The following is a 17570-nucleotide window of genomic DNA, read 5'->3' as shown; positions in this document are numbered from 1 at the left end:
GAAAATGCCATTTTCTTTCTTTTGAAATTGCCTACAACCATACCGGTTTGAGTAGACCCGATCTCGTTCGATCTCGGAAGTTAAGCAACCTCGGGCCCTGTTAGTACTTGGATGTGTGACCGCCTGGGAATACCGGGTGTTGTAAGCAATTTAATCATGCTGTATATTTCAATTAAATATATAGCAACTGTTTTCTTTTTTAAATTTCTTATGCAAACGAATTATAATTGCAAAAGCCATTTTCTTTCTTTTGAAATCGCCTACGACCATACCAGGTTGAGTAGACCCGATTTCGGAAGTTAAGCAACTTCGGGCCCGGTTAGTACTTGCATGGGTGACCGCCTGGGAATAACGGGTGCTGTAAGCATTTTAGTCATGCTGTATATTTCAATTAAATTTATAGCAACTATTTGCTTTTTTGAATTTCCTATGCAATCGAATTAGAATTGGAAAGACCATTTTTCTTCATTTGAAATCGTCTACGACCATACCAGGTTGAGTAGACCCAATCTCGTTCGATCTCGGAAGTTAAGCAACCTCGGGCCCGGTTAGTACTTGGATGGGTGTCCGCCTGGGAATACCGGGTGTTGTAAGCATTTTATTTATGCTGTATATTTCAATTAAATTTATAGCAACTATTTGTTTTTTTGAATTTCCTATGCAATCGAATTATAATTGGAAAGACCATTTTTCTTCATTTAAAATCGTCTACGACCATACCAGTTTGAGTAGAACCGATCTCGTTCGATCTTGGAAGTTAAGCAACCTCGGGCCCTGTTAGTACTTGGATGGGTGACCGCCTGGGAATACCGGGTGTTGTAAGCATTTTAGTCATGCTGTATATTTCAATTAAATTTTTAGCAACTATTTGCTTTTTTGAATTTCCTATGCAATCGAATTAGAATTCATAAAGCCATTTTCTTTCTTTTCCAATCGCCTACTACGATACCAGGTTGAGTAGACCCGAACTCGGAAGTTAAGCAACCTCGGGCCCGGTTAATACATGGATGGGTGATTGCGTGGTAATACCGGGTGTTGTAAGAATTTTAGACCTGCTGTATCTTTCAATCAAATTTATAACAACTTTTTGCTTTTTTGAATTTCCTATGCAATCGAATTAGAATTGAAAAGGCCATTTTCTTTCATTTCAAATCGCCTACGACCATACCGGGTTGAGTAGACCCGATCTCGTTCCATCTCGGAAGTTAAGCAACCTCGGGCCCGGTTATAACTTGGATGGGTGACCGCCTGGGAATACCGGCTGTTATAATCAATTTAGTCATGCTGTATATTTCAAATAAATATATAGCAACTGTTTGTGATTTTGAATTTCCTATGCAATCGAATTAGAATTAAAAAAGTCATTTTCTTTCATTTTGAAACGCCTACGACCATACCAGGTTGAGTAGACCCGATCTCGGATGTTAAGCAACCTCGGGCCCGGTTAATACTTGGATGGGTGATTGCGTGGTAATACCGGGTGTTGTAAGCATTTTAGACATGCTGTATATTTCAATCAAATTAATAACAACTTTTTGCTTTTTTGAATTTTCTATGCAATCGAATTAGAATTGAAAAGGCCATTTTCTTTCATTTCAAATCGCCTACGACCATACCAGTTTGAGTAGACCCGATCTCGTTCGATCTCGGAAGTTAAGCAACCTCGGGCCCTGTTAGTACTTGGTTGGGTGACCGCCTGGGAATACCGGGTGTTGTAAGCATTTTAGTCATGCTGTATATTTCAATTAAATTAATAGCAACTGTTTGTGATTTTGAATTTCCTATGCAATCGAATTAGAATTGAAAAGGCCATTTTCTTTCATTTCAAATCGTCTACGACCATACAAGGTTGAGTAGACCCGATCTCGTTCGATCTCGGAAGTTAAGCAACCTCGGGCCCTGTTAGTACTTGGATGTGTGACCGCCTGGGAATACCGGGTGTTGTAAGCAATTTAGTCATGCTGTATATTTCAATTAAATATATAGCAACTGTTTTCTTTTTTGAATTTCTTATGCAAACGAATTATAATTAAAAAAGCCATTTTCTTTCTTTTGAAATCGCCTACGACCATACCAGGTTGAGTAGACCCGATTTCGGAAGTTAAGCAACCTCGGGCCCGGTTAGTACTGGCATGGGTGACCGCCTGGGAATAACAGGTGCTGTAAGCATTTTAGTCATGCTGTATATTTCAATTAAATTTATAGCAACTATTTGCTTTTTTGACTTTCCTATGCAATCGAATTAAAATTGGAAAGACCATTTTTTTTCATTTGAAATCGTCTACGACCATACCAGGTTGAGTAGACACGATCTCGTTCGATCTCGGAAGTTAAGCAACCTCGGGCCCGGTTAGTACTTGGATGGGTGTCCGCCTGGGAATACCGGGTGTTGTAAGCATTTTATTCATGCTGTATATTTCAATCAAATTTATAGCATCTATTTGCTTTTTTGAATTTCCTATGCAATCGAATTAGAATTCGAAAGACCATTTTTCATCATTTGAAATCGTCTACGACCATACCAGGTTGAGTAGACACGATCTCGGAAGTTAAGCAACCTCGAGCCCGGTTAGTACTTGGATGGGTGACCGCATGGGAATACCGTGTATTATAAGCAATTTAGTCATGCTGTATATTTCAATTAAATTTTTAGCTACTATTTGCTTTTTTGAATTTCCTATGCAATCGAATTAGAATTGAAAATGCCATTTTATTTCTTTTGAAATCTCCTACGACCACACCAGGTTGAGCAGACCTGATCTCGTTCGATCTCGGAAGTTAAGCAACCTCGGGCCCGGTTAGTACTTGGATGGGTGACCGCCTGGGAATACCGGATGTTGTAAGCATTTTAGTCATGCTGTATATTTCAATTATTTTTATAGCAACTGTTTGCGTTTTTGTATTTCTTATGCAATCGAATTATAATTGAAAAGGCCATTTTCTTTCTTTTGAAATTGCCTACAACCATACCGGGTTGAGTAGACCCGATCTCTTTCGTTCTCGGAAGTTAAGCAACCTCGGGCCCGGTTAGTACTTGGATGGGTGACCGCCTGGGAATAACGGGTGTTGTAAGCATTTTAGTCATGCTGTATTTATGATTTAAATTTATAACATCTCTTTACTTTTTTGAATTTCCTATGCAATCGAATTAGAATTGAAAAAGCTATTTTCTTTCATTTGAAATCGCCTACGACCATACCAGGTTGAGTAAACCCGATCTCGTTCGATCTCGGAAGTTAAGCAACCTCGGGCCCGGTTAGTACTTGGATGGGTGACCGCCTGGGAATAACGGGTGTTGTAAGCATTTTAGTCATGCTGTATATTTCAATCAAATTTATAGAAACTATTTGCTTTTTTTGAATTTCCTATGCAATCGAATTAGAATTGGAAAGACCATTTTCTTTCATTTGAAATCGTCTACGACCATACCAGGTCGAGTAGACCCGATCTCGTTCGATCTCGGAAGTTAAGCAACCTCGGGCCCTGTTAGTACTTGGATGGGTGACCGCCTGGGAATACCGGGTGTTGTAAGCATTTTAGTCATGCTGTATATTTCAATTAAATTAATAGCAACTGTTTGTGATTTTGAATTTCCTATGCAATCGAATTATAATTGAAAAGGCCATTTTCTTTCATTTCAAATCGCCTACGACCATACCAGGTTGAGTAGACCCGATCTCGTTCGATCTCGGAATTTAAGCAACCTCGGGCCCGGTTAGTACTTGGATGTGTGACCGCCTGGGAATACCGGGTGTTGTAAGCAATTTAGTCATGCTGTATATTTCAATTAAATATATAGCAACTGTTTTCTTTTTTGAATTTCTTATGCAAACGAATTATAATTAAAAAAGCCATTTTCTTTCTTTTGAAATCGCCTACGACCATACCAGGTTGAGTAGACCCGATTTCGGAAGTTAAGCAACCTCGGGTTCGGTTAGTACTTGCATGGGTGACCGCCTGGGAATAACGGGTGCTGTAAGCATTTTAGTCATGCTGTATATTTCAATTAAATTTATAGCAACTATTTGCTGTTTTGAAATTCCTATGCAATCGAATTAGAATTGGAAAGACCATTTTTCTTCATTTGAAATCGTCTACGACCATACCAGGTTGAGTAGACCCGATAACGTTCGATCTCGGAAGTTAAGCAACCTCGGGCTCGGTTAGTACTTGGATGGGTGTCCGCCTGGGAATACCGGGTGTTGTAAGCATTTTATTTATGCTGTATATTTCAATCAAATTTATAGCAACTATTTGCTTTTTTGAATTTCCTATGCAATCGAGGTAGAATTGGAAGGACCATTTTTCTTAATTTGAAATCGTCCACGACCATACCAGGTTGAGTAGACCCGATCTCGTTCGATCTTGGAAGTTAAGCAACCTCGGGCCCTGTTAGTACTTGGATGGGTGACCGCCTGGGAATACCGGGTGTTGTAAGCATTTTAGTCATGCTGTATATTTCAATTCAATTTTTAGCAACTATTTGCTTTTTTGAATTTCCTATGCAATCGAATTAGAATTCATAAAGCTTATTTCTTTCTTTTGAAATCGCCTACAACCATATCAGGTTGAGTAGACCCGATCTCGGAAGTTAAGCAACCTCGGGCCCGGTTAATACTTGGATGGGTGATTGCGTGGTAATACCGGGTGTTGTAAGAATTTTAGACATGCTGTATCTTTCAATCAAATTTATAACAACTTTTTGCTTTTTTGAATTTCCTGTGCAATCGAATTAGAATTGAAAAGGCCATTTTCTTTTATTTCAAATCGCCTACGACCATACCGGGTTGAGTAGACCCGATCTCGTTCGATCTCGGAAGTTAAGCAACCTCGGGCCCGGTTATAACTTGGATGGGTGACCGCCTGGGAATACCGGCTGTTATAAGCAATTTAGTCATGCTGTATATTTCAAATAAATATATAGCAACTGTTTGTGATTTTGAATTTCCTATGCAATCGAATTAGAATTAAAAAAGTCATTTTCTTTCATTTTGAAACGCCTACGACCATACCAGGTTGAGTAGACCCGATCTCGGAAGTTAAGCAACCTCGGGCCCGGTTAATACTTGGATGGGTGATTGCGTGGTAATACCGGGTGTTGTAAGAATTTTAGACATGCTGTATCTTTCAATCAAATTTATAACAACTTTTTGCTTTTTTGAATTTTCTATTCAATCGAATTAGAATTGAAAAGGCCATTTTCTTTCATTCCAAATCGCCTACGACCATACCAGGTTGAGTGGACCCGATCTCGTTCGATCTCGGAAGTTAAGCAACCTCGGGCCCTGTTAGTACTTGGATGGGTGACCGCCTGGGAATACCGGGTGTTGTAAGCATTTTAGTCATGCTGTATATTTCAGTTAAATTAATAGCAACTGTTTGTGATTTTGAATTTCCTATGCAATCGAATTAGAATTGAAAAGGCCATTTTCTTTCATTTCAAATCGCCTACGACCATACCAGGTTGAGTAGACCCGGTCTCGTTCGATCTTGGAAGTTAAGCAACCTCGGGCCCTGTTAGTACTTGGATGGGTGACCGCCTGGGAATACCGGGTGTTGTAAGCATTTTAGTCATGCTGTATATTTCAATTCAATTTTTAGCAACTATTTGCTTTTTTGAATTTCCTATGCAATCGAATTAGAATTCATAAAGCTTATTTCTTTCTTTTGAAATCGCCTACAACCATACCAGGTTGAGTAGACCCGATCTCGGAAGTTAAGCAACCTCGGGCCCGGTTAATACTTGGATGGGTGATTGCGTGGTAATACCGGGTGTTGTAAGCATTTTAGACATGCTGTATCTTTCAATCAAATTTATAACAACTTTTTGCTTTTTTGAATTTCCTGTGCAATCGAATTAGAATTGAAAAGGCCATTTTCTTTTATTTCAAATCGCCTACGACCATACCGGGTTGAGTAGACCCGATCTCGTTCGATCTCGGAAGTTAAGCAACCTCGGGCCCGGTTATAACTTGGATGGGTGACCGCCTGGGAATACCGTGTGTTATAAGCAGTTTAGTCATGCTGTATATTTCAATTAAATTTTTAGCAACTATTTGCTTTTTTGAATTTCCTATGCAATTGAATTAGAATTGAAAATGCCATTTTATTTCTTTTGAAATCTCCTACGACCACACCAGGTTGAGCAGACCTGATCTCGTTCGATCTCGGAAGTTAAGCAACCTCGGGCTCGGTTAGTACTTGGATGGTTGACCGCCTGGGAATACCGGATGTTGTAAACATTTTAGTCATGCTGTATATTTCAATTATTTTTATAGCAACTGTTTGCGTTTTTGTATTTCTTATGCAATCGAATTAGAATTGAAAATACCATTTTCTTGCTTTCGAAATTGCCTACGACTATACCGGGTTGAGTAGACCCGATCTCGTTCGATCTCGGAACTTAAGCAACCTCGGACCCGGTTAGTACTTGGATGGGTGACCGCCTGGGAATACCGTGTGTTGTAAGCATTTTAGTCATGCTGTATACTTCAATTAAATTTATATCATCTGTTTACTTTTTTGAATTTCCTATGCAATCGAATTAGAATTGAAAAAGCCATTTTCTTTCATTTGAAATCACCTACGACCATACCAGGTTGAGTAGACCCGATCTCGTTCAATCTCGGAAGTTAAGTACCCTCGGACCCGGTTAGTACTTGGATGGGTGACCGCCTGGGAATACCGGGTGTTGTAAGCATTTTTGTCATGCTGTATAATTCAATTAAATTTTTAGCAACTATTTGCGTTTTTGAATTTCCTATGCAATCGAATTAGAATTGAAAATGCCATTCTCTTTCTTTTGAAATCACCTACGACCATACCAGGTTGAGTAGACCCGATCTCGTTCGATCTCGGAAGTTAAGCAACCTCGGGCCCGGTTAGTACTTGGATGGGTGACCGCCTGGGAATACCAGGTGCTGTAAGCATTTTAGTCATGCTGTTTATTTCAATTAAATTTTTAGCAACTATTTGCTTTTTTGAATTTCCTATGCAATCGAAGTAGAATTGAAAATGCCATTTTCTTTCTTTTGAAATCGCCTACGACCATACCAGGTTGAGCAGACCTGATCTCGTTCGATCTCGGAAGTTAAGCAATCTCGGGCCCGGTTAGTAGTTGGATGGGTGACTGCCTGGGAATACCGGGTGTTGTAAGCATTTTAGTCATGCTGTATATTTCAATTAAATTAATAGCAACTGTTTGTGATTTTGAATTTCCTATGCAATCGAATTAGAATTGAAAAGGCCATTTTCTTTCATTTCAAATCGCCTACGACCATACCAGGTTGAGTAGACCTGATCTCGTTCGATCTCGGAAGTTAAGCAACCTCGGGCCCGGTTAGTACTTGGATGGGTGATTGCGTGGTAATACCGGGTGTTGTAAGAATTTTAGACATGCTGTATATTTCAATCAAACTTATAGCAACTTTTTGCTTTTTTGAATTTCCTATGCAATCGAATTAGAATTGAAAAGGCCATTTTCTTTCATTTCAAATCGCCTACGACCATACCGGGTTGAGTAGACCCGATCTCGTTCGATCTCGGAAGTTAAGCAACCTCGGGCCCTGTAAGTACTTGGATGGGTGACCGCCTGGGAATACCGGCTGTTATAAGCAATTTAGTCATGCTGTATATTTCAAATAAATATATAGCAACTGTTTGTGATTTTGAATTTCCTATGCAATCGAATTAGAATTAAAAAAGTTATTTTCTTTCATTTTGAAACGCCTACGACCATACCAGGTGGAGTAGACCCGATCTCGGAAGTTAAGCAACCTCGGGCCCGGTTAATACTTGGATGGGTGATTGCGTGGTAATACCGGGTGTTGTAAGAATTTTAGACATGCTGTATCTTTCAATCAAATTTATAACAACTTTTTGCTTTTTTGAATTTCCTATGCAATCGAATTAGAATTGAAAAGGCCATTTTCTTTCATTTCAAATCGCCTACGACCATACCAGGTTGAGTAGACCCGATCTCGTTCGATCTCGGAAGTTAAGCAACCTCGGGCCCTGTTAGTACTTGGATGGGTGACCGCCTGGGAATACCGGCTGTTATAAGCAATTTAGTCATGCTGTATATTTCAAATAAATATATAGCAACTGTTTGTGATTTTGAATTTCCTATGCAATCGAATTAGAAATAAAAAAGTCATTTTCTTTCATTTTGAAACGCCTACGACCATACCAGGTTGAGTAGACCCGATCTCGGAAGTTAAGCAACCTCGGGCCCGGTTAATACTTGGATGGGTGATTGCGTGGTAATACCGGGTGTTGTAAGAATTTTAGACATGCTGTATCTTTCAATCAAATTTTTAACAACTTTTTGCTTTTTTGAATTTCCTATGCAATCGAATTAGAATTGAAAAGGCCATTTTCTTTCATTTCAAATCCTCTACGACCATACCAGGTTGAGTAGACCCGATCTCGTTCGATTTCGGAAGTTAAGCAACCTCGGGCCCTGTTAGTACTTGGATGGGTGACCGCCTGGGAATACCGGGTGTTGTAAGCATTTTAGTCATGCTGTATATTTCAATTAAATTAATAGCAACTGTTTGTGATTTTGAATTTCCTATGCAATCGAATTAGAATTGAAAAGGCCATTTTCTTTCAATTCAAATCGCCTACGACCATACCAGGTTGAGTAGACCCGATCTCGTTCGATCTCGGAAGTTAAGCAACCTCGGGCCTGGTTAGTACTTGGATGTGTGACCGCCTGGGAATACCGGGTGTTGTAAGCAATTTAGTCATGCTGTATATTTCAATTAAATATATAGCAACTGTTTTCTTTTTTGATTTTCTTATGCAAACGAATTATAATTAAAAAAGCCATTTTCTTTCTTTTGAAATCGCCTACGACCATACCAGGTTGAGTAGACCCGATCTCGTTCGATCTCGGAAGTTAAGCAACCTCGGGCCCGGTTAGTACTTGCATGGGTGACCGCCTGGGAATAACGGGTGCTGTAAGCATTTTAGTCATGCTGTATATTTCAATTAAATTTATAGCAACTATTTGCTTTTTTGAATTTCCTATGCAATCGAATTAGAATTGGAAAGACCATTTTTCTTCATTTGAAATCGTCTACGACCATACCAGGTTGAGTAGACCCGATCTCGTTCGATCTCGGAAGTTAAGCAACCTCGGGCCCGGTTAGTACTTGGATGGGTGTCCGCCTGGGAATACCGGGTGTTGTAAGCATTTTATTCATGCTGTATATTTCAATCAAATTTATAGCAACTATTTGCTTTTTTGAATTTCCTATGCAATCGAATTAGAATTGAAAATGCCATTTTATTTCTTTTGAAATCTCCTACGACCACACCAGGTTGAGCAGACCTGATCTCGTTCGATCTCGGAAGTTAAGCAACCTCGGGCCCGGTTAGTACTTGGATGGTTGACCGCCTGGGAATACCGGATGTTGTAAACATTTTAGTCATGCTGTATATTTCAATTTTTTTTATAGCAACTGTTTGCGTTTTTGTATTTCTTATGCAATCGAATTATAATTGAAAATACCATTTTCTTGCTTTCGAAATTGCCTACGACTATACCGGGTTGAGTAGACCCGATCTCGTTCGATCTCGGAACTTAAGCAACCTCGGACCCGGTTAGTACTTGGATGGGTGACCGCCTGGGAATACCGTGTGTTGTAAGCATTTTAGTCATGCTGTATACTTCAATTAAATTTATATCATCTGTTTACTTTTTTGAATTTCCTATGCAATCGAATTAGAATTGAAAAAGCCATTTTCTTTCATTTGAAATCACCTACGACCATACCAGGTTGAGTAGACCCGATATCGTTCAATCTCGGAAGTTAAGTACCCTCGGACCCGGTTAGTACTTGGATGGGTGACCGCCTGGGAATACCGGGTGTTGTAAGCATTTTTGTCATGCTGTATAATTCAATTAAATTTTTAGCAACTATTTGCGTTTTTGAATTTCCTATGCAATCGAATTAGAATTGAAAATGCCATTCTCTTTCTTTTGAAATCACCTACGACCATACCAGGTTGAGTAGACCCGATCTCGTTCGATCTCGGAAGTTAAGCAACCTCGGGCCCGGTTAGTACTTGGATGGGTGACCGCCTGGGAATACCAGGTGCTGTAAGCATTTTAGTCATGCTGTTTATTTCAATTAAATTTTTAGCAACTATTTGCTTTTTTGAATTTCCTATGCAATCGAAGTAGAATTGAAAATGCCATTTTCTTTCTTTTGAAATCGCCTACGACCATACCAGGTTGAGCAGACCTGATCTCGTTCGATCTCGGAAGTTAAGCAATCTCGGGCCCGGTTAGTAGTTGGATGGGTGACTGCCTGGGAATACCGGGTGTTGTAAGCATTTTAGTCATGCTGTATATTTCAATTAAATTAATAGCAACTGTTTGTGATTTTGAATTTCCTATGCAATCGAATTAGAATTGAAAAGGCCATTTTCTTTCATTTCAAATCGCCTACGACCATACCAGGTTGAGTAGACCTGATCTCGTTCGATCTCGGAAGTTAAGCAACCTCGGGCCCGGTTAGTACTTGGATGTGTGACCGCCTGGGAATACCGGGTGTTGTAAGCAATATAGTCATGCTGTATATTTCAATTAAATATATAGCAACTGTTTTTTTTTTGAATTTCCTATGCAAACGAATTATAATTAAAAAAGCCATTTTCTTTCTTTTGAAATCGCCTACGACCATACCAGGTTGAGTAGCCCCGATTTTGGAAGTTAAGCAACCTCGGGCCCGGTTAGTACTTGCATGAGTGACCGCCTGGGAATAACGGGTGCTGTAAGCATTTTAGTCATGCTGTATATTTCAATTAAATTTATAGCAACTATTTGCTTTTTTGAATTTCCTATGCAATCGAATTAGAATTGGAAAGACCATTTTTCTTCATTTGAAATCGTCTACGACCATACCAGGTTGAGTAGACCCGATCTCGTTCGATCTCGGAAGTTAAGCAACCTCGGGCCCGGTTAGTACTTGGATGTGTGACCGCCTGGGAATACCGGGTGTTGTAAGCAATTTAGTCATGCTGTATATTTCAATTAAATATATAGCAACTGTTTTCTTTTTTGATTTTCTTATGCAAACGAATTATAATTAAAAAAGCCATTTTCTTTCTTTTGAAATCGCCTACGACCATACCAGGTTGAGTAGACCCGATCTCGTTCGATCTCGGAAGTTAAGCAACCTCGGGCCCGGTTAGTACTTGCATGGGTGACCGCCTGGGAATAACGGGTGCTGTAAGCATTTTAGTCATGCTGTATATTTCAATTAAATTTATAGCAACTATTTGCTTTTTTGAATTTCCTATGCAATCGAATTAGAATTGGAAAGACCATTTTTCTTCATTTGAAATCGTCTACGACCATACCAGGTTGAGTAGACCCGATCTCGTTCGATCTCGGAAGTTAAGCAACCTCGGGCCCGGTTAGTACTTGGATGGGTGTCCGCCTGGGAATACCGGGTGTTGTAAGCATTTTATTCATGCTGTATATTTCAATCAAATTTATAGCAACTATTTGCTTTTTTGAATTTCCTATGCAATCGAATTAGAATTGAAAATGCCATTTTATTTCTTTTGAAATCTCCTACGACCACACCAGGTTGAGCAGACCTGATCTCGTTCGATCTCGGAAGTTAAGCAACCTCGGGCCCGGTTAGTACTTGGATGGTTGACCGCCTGGGAATACCGGATGTTGTAAACATTTTAGTCATGCTGTATATTTCAATTATTTTTATAGCAACTGTTTGCGTTTTTGTATTTCTTATGCAATCGAATTATAATTGAAAATACCATTTTCTTGCTTTCGAAATTGCCTACGACTATACCGGGTTGAGTAGACCCGATCTCGTTCGATCTCGGAAGTTAAGCAACCTCGGACCCGGTTAGTACTTGGATGGGTGACCGCCTGGGAATACCGTGTGTTGTAAGCATTTTAGTCATGCTGTATACTTCAATTAAATTTATATCATCTGTTTACTTTTTTGAATTTCCTATGCAATCGAATTAGAATTGAAAAAGCCATTTTCTTTCATTTGAAATCACCTACGACCATACCAGGTTGAGTAGACCCGATATCGTTCAATCTCGGAAGTTAAGCACCCTCGGACCCGGTTAGTACTTGGATGGGTGACCGCCTGGGAATACCGGGTGTTGTAAGCATTTTTGTCATGCTGTATAATTCAATTAAATTTTTAGCAACTATTTGCGTTTTTGAATTTCCTATGCAATCGAATTAGAATTGAAAATGCCATTCTCTTTCTTTTGAAATCACCTACGACCATACCAGGTTGAGTAGACCCGATCTCGTTCGATCTCGGAAGTTAAGCAACCTCGGGCCCGGTTAGTACTTGGATGGGTGACCGCCTGGGAATACCAGGTGCTGTAAGCATTTTAGTCATGCTGTTTATTTCAATTAAATTTTTAGCAACTATTTGCTTTTTTGAATTTCCTATGCAATCGAAGTAGAATTGAAAATGCCATTTTCTTTCTTTTGAAATCGCCTACGACCAAACCAGGTTGAGCAGACCTGATCTCGTTCGATCTCGGAAGTTAAGCAATCTCGGGCCCGGTTAGTAGTTGGATGGGTGACTGCCTGGGAATACCGGGTGTTGTAAGCATTTTAGTCATGCTGTATATTTCAATTAAATTAATAGCAACTGTTTGTGATTTTGAATTTCCTATGCAATCGAATTAGAATTGAAAAGGCCATTTTCTTTCATTTCAAATCGCCTACGACCATACCAGGTTGAGTAGACCTGATCTCGTTCGATCTCGGAAGTTAAGCAACCTCAGGCCCGGTTAGTACTTGGATGTGTGACCGCCTAGGAATACCGGTTGTTGTAAGCAATTTAGTCATGCTGTATATTTCAATTAAATATATAGCAACTGTTTGTGATTTTGAATTTCCTATGCAAACGAATTAGAATTAAAAAAGTCATTTTCTTACTTTTAAAATCGCCTACGACCATACCAGGTTGAGTAGACCCGATCTCGGAAGTTAAGCAACCTCGGGCCCGGTTATAACTTGGATGGGTGACCGCCTGGGAATACCGGGTGTTATAAGCAATTTAGTCATGCTGTATATTACAATTAAACTAATAGCAACTGTTTGTGATTTTGAATTTCCTATGTAATCGAATTAGAATTAAAAATACCGTTTTCTTTCATTTTAAAACGCCTATGACTATACCAGGTTGAGTAGACCCGATCTCGGAAGTTAAGCAACCTAGGGCCCGGTTAATACTTGGATGAGTGATTGCGTGGTAATACCGGGTGTTGTAAGCAATTTAGTCATGCTGTATCTTTCAATCAAATTTATAACAACTATTTGCTTTTTTGAATTTCCTATGCAATTGAATTAGAATTGAAAAGGCCATTTTCTTTCATTTCAAATCGCCTACGACCATACCAGGTTGAGTATACCCGATCTCGTTCGATCTCGGAAGTTAAACAACCTCGGGCCCGGTTAGTACTTGGATGTGTGACCGCCTGGGAATACCGGTTGTTGTAAGCAATTTAGTCATGCTGTATCTTTCACTCAAATGTCTAGCAACTGTTTGCGTTTATTACTTTCCTATGCAATCGAATTATAATTGAAAATGCCCTTTTCTTTCATTTTGAAATCGCCTACGACCATACCAGGTTGAGTATACCCGATTTCGGAGGTTAAGCAACCTCGGGCCCGGTTATAACTTGGATGGGTGACCGCCTGGGAATACCGGTTGTTATAAGCAATTTAGTCATGCTGTATATTTCAAATAAATATATAGCAACTGTTTGTGATTTTGAATTTCCTATGCAATCGAATTAGAATTAGAAAAGTCATTTTCTTTCATTTTAAAACGCATACGACCATACCAGGTTGAGTAGACCCGATCTCGGAAGTTAAGCAACCTCGGGCCCGGTTAATACTTGGATGGGTGATTGCGTGGTAATACCGGGTGTTGTAAGCATTTTAGACATGCTGTATCTTTCAATCAAATTTATAACAACTTTTTGCTTTTTTGAATTTCCTATGCAATCGAATTAGAATTGAAAAGGCCATTTTCTTTCATTTCAAATCGCCTACGACCATACCAGGTTGAGTAGACCCGATCTCGTTCGATCTCGGAAGTTAAATAACCTCGGGCCCGGTTAATACTTGGATGTGTAACCGCCTGGGAATACCGGGTGTTGTAAGCAATTTAGTCATGCTGTATATTTCAATTAAATATATAGCAACTGTTTGTGATTTTGAATTTCCTATGCAAACGAATTATAATTAAAAAAGCCATTTTCTTACATTTGAAATCGCCTACGACCATACCAGGTTGAGTAGACCCGATCTCGGAAGTTAAGCAACCTCGGGCCCGGTTAGTACTTGGATGGGTGACCGCCTGGGAATAACGGGTGCTGTAAGCATTTTAGTCATGCTGTATATTTCAATTAAATTTATAGCAACTATTTGCTTTTTTGAATTTCCTATGCAATCGAATTAGAATTGGAAAGACCATTTTTCTTCATTTGAAATCGTCTACGACCATACCAGGTTGAGTAGACTCGATCTCGTTCGATCTCGGAAGTTAAGCAACCTCGGGCCCGGTTAGTACTTGGATGAGTGTCCGCCTGGGAATACCGGGTGTTGTAAGCATTTTATTCATGCTGTATATTTCAATTAAATTTATAGCAACTATTTGCTTTTTTGAATTTCCTATGCAATCGAATTAGAATTGGAAAGACCATTTTCTTTCATTTGAAATCGTCTACGACCATACCAGGTTGAGTAGACACGATCTCGTTCGATCTCGGAAGTTAAGCAACCTCGGGCCCGATTAGTACTTGGATAGGTGACCGCCTGGGAATACCGTGTGTTATAAGCAATTTAGTCATGCTGTATATTTCAATTAAATTTTTAGCAACTGTTTGCTTTTTTGAATTTCCTATGCAATCGAATTAGAATTGAAAATGCCATTTTATTTCTTTTGAAATCTCCTACGACCACACCAGGTTGAGCAGACCTGATCTCGTTCGATCTCGGAAGTTAAGCAACCTCGGGCCCGGTTAGTACTTGGATGGTTGACCGCCTGGGAATACCGGTTGTTGTAAGCAATTTAGCCATGCTGTATCTTTCACTCAAATGTCTAGCAACTATTTGCTTTTTTGAATTTCCTATGCAATCGAATTAGAATTCATAAAGCCATTTTCTTTCTTTTGAAATCGCCTACGACCATACCAGGTTGAGTAGACCCGATCTCGTTCGATCTCGGAAGTTAAGCAACCTCGGTCTCGGTTATAACTTGGATGGGTGACCGCCTGGGAATACCGGCTGTTATAAGCTATTTAGTCATGCTGTATATTTCAATTAAATTAATAGCAACTGTTTGTGATTTTGAATTTCCTATGCAATCGAATTAGAATTAAAAAAGCCTTTTTCTTTCATTTTAAAACGCCTACGACCATACCAGGTTGAGTAGACCCGATCTCGGAAGTTAAGCAACCTCGGGCCCGGTTAATACTTGGATGGGTGATTGCGTGGTACTACCGGGTGTTGTAAGCATTTTAGTCATGCTGTATCTTTCAATCAAACTTATAATAACTTTTTGCTTTTTTGAATTTCCTATGCAATTGAATTAGAATTGAAAAGGCCATTTTCTTTCATTTCAATTCGCCTACGACCATACCAGGTTGAGTAGACCCGATCTCGTTCGATCTCGGAAGTTAAGCAACTTCAGGCCGGGTTAGTACTTGGATGTGTGACAGCCTGGGAATACCGGTTGTTGTAAGCAATTTAGTCATGCTGTATATTTCAATTAAATATATAGCAACTGTTTGTGATTTTGAATTTCCTATGCAAACGAATTATAATTAAAAAAGCCATTTTCTTTCTTTTAAAATCGCCTACGACCATACCAGGTTGAGTATACCCGATCTCGGAAGTTAAGCAACCTCGGGCCCGGTTAGTACTTGGATGGGTGACCGCCTGGGAATACCGGGTGTTATAAGCAATTTAGTCATGCTGTATATTACAATTAAACTAATAGCAACTGTTTGTGATTTTGAATTTCCTATGTAATCGAATTAGAATTAAAAAAGCCGTTTTCTTTCAGTTTAAAACGCCTATGACCATACCAGGTTGAGTAGACCCGATCTCGGAAGTTAAGCAACCTAGGGCCCGGTTAATACTTGGATGGGTGATTGCGTGGTAATACCGGGTGTTGTAAGCATTTTAGTCATGCTGTATCTTTCAATCAAATTTATAACAACTATTTGCTTTTTTGAATTTCCTATGCAATTGAATTAGAATTGAAAAGGCCATTTTCTTTCATTTCAATTCGCCTACGACCATACCAGGTTGAGTATACCCGATCTCGTTCGATCTCGGAAGTTAAACAACCTCGGGCCCGGTTAGTACTTGGATGTGTGACCGCCTGGGAATACCGGTTGTTGTAAGCAATTTAGTCATGCTGTATCTTTCACTCAAATGTCTAGCAACTGTTTGCGTTTATTACTTTCCTATGCAATCGAATTATAATTGAAAATGCCCTTTTCTTTCTTTTGAAATCGCCTACGACCATACCAGGTTGAATATACCCCATTTCGGAGGTTAAGCAACCTCGGGCCCGGTTATAACTTGGATGGGTGACCGCCTGGGAATACCGGTTGTTATAAGCAATTTAGTCATGCTGTATATTTCAAATAAATATATAGCAACTGTTTGTGATTTTGAATTTCCTATGCAATCGAATTAGAATTAGAAAAGTCATTTTCTTTCATTTTAAAACGCATAAGACCATACCAGGTTGAGTAGACCCGATCTCGGAAGTTAAGCAACCTCGGGCCCGGTTAATACTTGGATGGGTGATTGCGTGGTAATACCGGGTGTTGTAAGCATTTTAGACAAGCTGTATCTTTCAATCAAATTTATAACAACTTTTTGCTTTTTTGAATTTCCTATGCAATCGAATTAGAATTGAAAAGGCCATTTTCTTTCATTTCAAATCGCCTACGACCATACCAGGTTGAGTAGACCCGATCTCGTTCGATCTCGGAAGTTAAATAACCTCGGGCCCGGTTAATACTTGGATGTGTAACCGCCTGGGAATACCGGGTGTTGTAAGCAATTTAGTCATGCTGTATATTTCAATTAAATATATAGCAATTGTTTGTGATTTTGAATTTCCTATGCAAACGAATTATAATTAAAAAAGCCATTTTCTTACATTTGAAATCGCCTACGACCATACCAGGTTGAGTAGACCCGATCTCGGAAGTTAAGCAACCTCGGGCCCGGTTAGTACTTGGATGGGTGACCGCCTGGGAATAACGGGTGTTGTAAGCATTATAGTCATGCAGTATATTTCAATCAAATTTATAGCAACTATTTGCTTTTTTGAATTTCCTATGCAATCGAATTAGAATTGGAAAGACCATTTTCTTTCATTTGAAATCGTCTACGACCATACCGGGTTGAGTAGAACCGATCTCGTTCGATCTCGGAAGTTAAGCAACCTCGGGCCCGGTTAGTACTTGGATGGGTGACCGCCTGGGAATACCGGGTGTTGAAAGCATTTTAGTCATGCTGTATA

General features: G+C 39.5%; 21 non-coding genes and 45 pseudogenes across 21 annotated transcripts; all 66 read left to right on the top strand.

The window, feature by feature from the left end:
* Nucleotides 1-29: 29 nt before the first annotated feature.
* LOC143456243 (5S ribosomal RNA) lies at nt 30-148 on the top strand (annotated as a pseudogene).
* A 110-nt stretch (nt 149-258) lies between these two features.
* On the top strand, nt 259-367 carry LOC143457305 (5S ribosomal RNA; annotated as a pseudogene).
* A 110-nt stretch (nt 368-477) lies between these two features.
* LOC143455204 (5S ribosomal RNA) lies at nt 478-596 on the top strand. The gene has a single exon (XR_013116792.1). It is a non-coding gene; the product is annotated as a 5S ribosomal RNA (ribosomal RNA).
* A 110-nt stretch (nt 597-706) lies between these two features.
* On the top strand, nt 707-825 carry LOC143456618 (5S ribosomal RNA; annotated as a pseudogene).
* A 329-nt stretch (nt 826-1154) lies between these two features.
* LOC143457403 (5S ribosomal RNA) lies at nt 1155-1273 on the top strand (annotated as a pseudogene).
* A 329-nt stretch (nt 1274-1602) lies between these two features.
* Nucleotides 1603-1721, top strand: LOC143455446 (5S ribosomal RNA; annotated as a pseudogene).
* Nucleotides 1722-1831: 110 nt separating this feature from the next.
* On the top strand, nt 1832-1950 carry LOC143456703 (5S ribosomal RNA; annotated as a pseudogene).
* A 110-nt stretch (nt 1951-2060) lies between these two features.
* On the top strand, nt 2061-2169 carry LOC143457152 (5S ribosomal RNA; annotated as a pseudogene).
* Nucleotides 2170-2279: 110 nt separating this feature from the next.
* LOC143455024 (5S ribosomal RNA) lies at nt 2280-2398 on the top strand. The gene has a single exon (XR_013116623.1). It is a non-coding gene; the product is annotated as a 5S ribosomal RNA (ribosomal RNA).
* A 329-nt stretch (nt 2399-2727) lies between these two features.
* Nucleotides 2728-2846, top strand: LOC143455859 (5S ribosomal RNA; annotated as a pseudogene).
* Nucleotides 2847-2956: 110 nt separating this feature from the next.
* LOC143455133 (5S ribosomal RNA) lies at nt 2957-3075 on the top strand. The gene has a single exon (XR_013116725.1). It is a non-coding gene; the product is annotated as a 5S ribosomal RNA (ribosomal RNA).
* Nucleotides 3076-3185: 110 nt separating this feature from the next.
* LOC143453578 (5S ribosomal RNA) lies at nt 3186-3304 on the top strand. Its single transcript, XR_013115239.1, has one exon. It is a non-coding gene; the product is annotated as a 5S ribosomal RNA (ribosomal RNA).
* A 111-nt stretch (nt 3305-3415) lies between these two features.
* Nucleotides 3416-3534, top strand: LOC143455419 (5S ribosomal RNA; annotated as a pseudogene).
* Nucleotides 3535-3644: 110 nt separating this feature from the next.
* LOC143454122 (5S ribosomal RNA) lies at nt 3645-3763 on the top strand. The gene has a single exon (XR_013115762.1). It is a non-coding gene; the product is annotated as a 5S ribosomal RNA (ribosomal RNA).
* Nucleotides 3764-3873: 110 nt separating this feature from the next.
* On the top strand, nt 3874-3982 carry LOC143457428 (5S ribosomal RNA; annotated as a pseudogene).
* Nucleotides 3983-4092: 110 nt separating this feature from the next.
* Nucleotides 4093-4211, top strand: LOC143456005 (5S ribosomal RNA; annotated as a pseudogene).
* A 110-nt stretch (nt 4212-4321) lies between these two features.
* Nucleotides 4322-4440, top strand: LOC143456073 (5S ribosomal RNA; annotated as a pseudogene).
* Nucleotides 4441-4769: 329 nt separating this feature from the next.
* LOC143456908 (5S ribosomal RNA) lies at nt 4770-4888 on the top strand (annotated as a pseudogene).
* A 329-nt stretch (nt 4889-5217) lies between these two features.
* Nucleotides 5218-5336, top strand: LOC143454395 (5S ribosomal RNA). The gene has a single exon (XR_013116020.1). It is a non-coding gene; the product is annotated as a 5S ribosomal RNA (ribosomal RNA).
* Nucleotides 5337-5446: 110 nt separating this feature from the next.
* LOC143455673 (5S ribosomal RNA) lies at nt 5447-5565 on the top strand (annotated as a pseudogene).
* Nucleotides 5566-5675: 110 nt separating this feature from the next.
* Nucleotides 5676-5784, top strand: LOC143457424 (5S ribosomal RNA; annotated as a pseudogene).
* Nucleotides 5785-5894: 110 nt separating this feature from the next.
* LOC143456853 (5S ribosomal RNA) lies at nt 5895-6013 on the top strand (annotated as a pseudogene).
* Nucleotides 6014-6123: 110 nt separating this feature from the next.
* LOC143456907 (5S ribosomal RNA) lies at nt 6124-6242 on the top strand (annotated as a pseudogene).
* A 110-nt stretch (nt 6243-6352) lies between these two features.
* Nucleotides 6353-6471, top strand: LOC143454588 (5S ribosomal RNA). Its single transcript, XR_013116203.1, has one exon. It is a non-coding gene; the product is annotated as a 5S ribosomal RNA (ribosomal RNA).
* A 110-nt stretch (nt 6472-6581) lies between these two features.
* Nucleotides 6582-6700, top strand: LOC143456389 (5S ribosomal RNA; annotated as a pseudogene).
* Nucleotides 6701-6810: 110 nt separating this feature from the next.
* LOC143454238 (5S ribosomal RNA) lies at nt 6811-6929 on the top strand. The gene has a single exon (XR_013115873.1). It is a non-coding gene; the product is annotated as a 5S ribosomal RNA (ribosomal RNA).
* Nucleotides 6930-7039: 110 nt separating this feature from the next.
* Nucleotides 7040-7158, top strand: LOC143455514 (5S ribosomal RNA; annotated as a pseudogene).
* Nucleotides 7159-7268: 110 nt separating this feature from the next.
* On the top strand, nt 7269-7387 carry LOC143456684 (5S ribosomal RNA; annotated as a pseudogene).
* A 110-nt stretch (nt 7388-7497) lies between these two features.
* Nucleotides 7498-7616, top strand: LOC143456312 (5S ribosomal RNA; annotated as a pseudogene).
* A 329-nt stretch (nt 7617-7945) lies between these two features.
* On the top strand, nt 7946-8064 carry LOC143456149 (5S ribosomal RNA; annotated as a pseudogene).
* A 329-nt stretch (nt 8065-8393) lies between these two features.
* On the top strand, nt 8394-8512 carry LOC143456142 (5S ribosomal RNA; annotated as a pseudogene).
* Nucleotides 8513-8622: 110 nt separating this feature from the next.
* On the top strand, nt 8623-8741 carry LOC143454392 (5S ribosomal RNA). The gene has a single exon (XR_013116018.1). It is a non-coding gene; the product is annotated as a 5S ribosomal RNA (ribosomal RNA).
* Nucleotides 8742-8851: 110 nt separating this feature from the next.
* LOC143455094 (5S ribosomal RNA) lies at nt 8852-8970 on the top strand. The gene has a single exon (XR_013116688.1). It is a non-coding gene; the product is annotated as a 5S ribosomal RNA (ribosomal RNA).
* A 110-nt stretch (nt 8971-9080) lies between these two features.
* On the top strand, nt 9081-9199 carry LOC143454032 (5S ribosomal RNA). The gene has a single exon (XR_013115676.1). It is a non-coding gene; the product is annotated as a 5S ribosomal RNA (ribosomal RNA).
* A 110-nt stretch (nt 9200-9309) lies between these two features.
* LOC143456726 (5S ribosomal RNA) lies at nt 9310-9428 on the top strand (annotated as a pseudogene).
* A 110-nt stretch (nt 9429-9538) lies between these two features.
* On the top strand, nt 9539-9657 carry LOC143454587 (5S ribosomal RNA). The gene has a single exon (XR_013116202.1). It is a non-coding gene; the product is annotated as a 5S ribosomal RNA (ribosomal RNA).
* Nucleotides 9658-9767: 110 nt separating this feature from the next.
* On the top strand, nt 9768-9886 carry LOC143456737 (5S ribosomal RNA; annotated as a pseudogene).
* Nucleotides 9887-9996: 110 nt separating this feature from the next.
* LOC143454236 (5S ribosomal RNA) lies at nt 9997-10115 on the top strand. Its single transcript, XR_013115871.1, has one exon. It is a non-coding gene; the product is annotated as a 5S ribosomal RNA (ribosomal RNA).
* Nucleotides 10116-10225: 110 nt separating this feature from the next.
* On the top strand, nt 10226-10344 carry LOC143455513 (5S ribosomal RNA; annotated as a pseudogene).
* Nucleotides 10345-10454: 110 nt separating this feature from the next.
* LOC143455052 (5S ribosomal RNA) lies at nt 10455-10573 on the top strand. The gene has a single exon (XR_013116649.1). It is a non-coding gene; the product is annotated as a 5S ribosomal RNA (ribosomal RNA).
* A 328-nt stretch (nt 10574-10901) lies between these two features.
* On the top strand, nt 10902-11020 carry LOC143454851 (5S ribosomal RNA). The gene has a single exon (XR_013116456.1). It is a non-coding gene; the product is annotated as a 5S ribosomal RNA (ribosomal RNA).
* A 110-nt stretch (nt 11021-11130) lies between these two features.
* Nucleotides 11131-11249, top strand: LOC143455093 (5S ribosomal RNA). Its single transcript, XR_013116687.1, has one exon. It is a non-coding gene; the product is annotated as a 5S ribosomal RNA (ribosomal RNA).
* A 110-nt stretch (nt 11250-11359) lies between these two features.
* Nucleotides 11360-11478, top strand: LOC143454031 (5S ribosomal RNA). Its single transcript, XR_013115675.1, has one exon. It is a non-coding gene; the product is annotated as a 5S ribosomal RNA (ribosomal RNA).
* A 110-nt stretch (nt 11479-11588) lies between these two features.
* Nucleotides 11589-11707, top strand: LOC143456724 (5S ribosomal RNA; annotated as a pseudogene).
* A 110-nt stretch (nt 11708-11817) lies between these two features.
* Nucleotides 11818-11936, top strand: LOC143455217 (5S ribosomal RNA). The gene has a single exon (XR_013116804.1). It is a non-coding gene; the product is annotated as a 5S ribosomal RNA (ribosomal RNA).
* A 110-nt stretch (nt 11937-12046) lies between these two features.
* Nucleotides 12047-12165, top strand: LOC143456404 (5S ribosomal RNA; annotated as a pseudogene).
* Nucleotides 12166-12275: 110 nt separating this feature from the next.
* Nucleotides 12276-12394, top strand: LOC143454235 (5S ribosomal RNA). The gene has a single exon (XR_013115870.1). It is a non-coding gene; the product is annotated as a 5S ribosomal RNA (ribosomal RNA).
* A 110-nt stretch (nt 12395-12504) lies between these two features.
* Nucleotides 12505-12623, top strand: LOC143456001 (5S ribosomal RNA; annotated as a pseudogene).
* Nucleotides 12624-12733: 110 nt separating this feature from the next.
* On the top strand, nt 12734-12852 carry LOC143456749 (5S ribosomal RNA; annotated as a pseudogene).
* Nucleotides 12853-12962: 110 nt separating this feature from the next.
* Nucleotides 12963-13071, top strand: LOC143457356 (5S ribosomal RNA; annotated as a pseudogene).
* A 110-nt stretch (nt 13072-13181) lies between these two features.
* LOC143457448 (5S ribosomal RNA) lies at nt 13182-13290 on the top strand (annotated as a pseudogene).
* A 110-nt stretch (nt 13291-13400) lies between these two features.
* On the top strand, nt 13401-13519 carry LOC143455051 (5S ribosomal RNA). Its single transcript, XR_013116648.1, has one exon. It is a non-coding gene; the product is annotated as a 5S ribosomal RNA (ribosomal RNA).
* Nucleotides 13520-13849: 330 nt separating this feature from the next.
* On the top strand, nt 13850-13958 carry LOC143457394 (5S ribosomal RNA; annotated as a pseudogene).
* A 110-nt stretch (nt 13959-14068) lies between these two features.
* Nucleotides 14069-14187, top strand: LOC143456359 (5S ribosomal RNA; annotated as a pseudogene).
* A 110-nt stretch (nt 14188-14297) lies between these two features.
* LOC143456911 (5S ribosomal RNA) lies at nt 14298-14406 on the top strand (annotated as a pseudogene).
* A 110-nt stretch (nt 14407-14516) lies between these two features.
* Nucleotides 14517-14635, top strand: LOC143455523 (5S ribosomal RNA; annotated as a pseudogene).
* Nucleotides 14636-14745: 110 nt separating this feature from the next.
* On the top strand, nt 14746-14864 carry LOC143456755 (5S ribosomal RNA; annotated as a pseudogene).
* Nucleotides 14865-14974: 110 nt separating this feature from the next.
* Nucleotides 14975-15093, top strand: LOC143456197 (5S ribosomal RNA; annotated as a pseudogene).
* A 110-nt stretch (nt 15094-15203) lies between these two features.
* LOC143457143 (5S ribosomal RNA) lies at nt 15204-15322 on the top strand (annotated as a pseudogene).
* Nucleotides 15323-15651: 329 nt separating this feature from the next.
* Nucleotides 15652-15770, top strand: LOC143456974 (5S ribosomal RNA; annotated as a pseudogene).
* Nucleotides 15771-15880: 110 nt separating this feature from the next.
* LOC143456354 (5S ribosomal RNA) lies at nt 15881-15989 on the top strand (annotated as a pseudogene).
* A 110-nt stretch (nt 15990-16099) lies between these two features.
* Nucleotides 16100-16208, top strand: LOC143457433 (5S ribosomal RNA; annotated as a pseudogene).
* Nucleotides 16209-16318: 110 nt separating this feature from the next.
* Nucleotides 16319-16437, top strand: LOC143455050 (5S ribosomal RNA). Its single transcript, XR_013116647.1, has one exon. It is a non-coding gene; the product is annotated as a 5S ribosomal RNA (ribosomal RNA).
* A 548-nt stretch (nt 16438-16985) lies between these two features.
* On the top strand, nt 16986-17104 carry LOC143456358 (5S ribosomal RNA; annotated as a pseudogene).
* A 110-nt stretch (nt 17105-17214) lies between these two features.
* Nucleotides 17215-17323, top strand: LOC143456634 (5S ribosomal RNA; annotated as a pseudogene).
* Nucleotides 17324-17433: 110 nt separating this feature from the next.
* On the top strand, nt 17434-17552 carry LOC143455449 (5S ribosomal RNA; annotated as a pseudogene).
* The last annotated feature ends 18 nt before the right edge of the window (nt 17553-17570 follow it).

This window comes from Clavelina lepadiformis, chromosome 4, assembly GCF_947623445.1.
Source record: "Clavelina lepadiformis chromosome 4, kaClaLepa1.1, whole genome shotgun sequence".
Classification (NCBI taxonomy): Eukaryota; Metazoa; Chordata; class Ascidiacea; order Aplousobranchia; family Clavelinidae; genus Clavelina; species Clavelina lepadiformis.
Note: the sequence above shows the minus strand (reverse complement) of the source record. Positions and strands in the feature narration are given on the sequence as shown.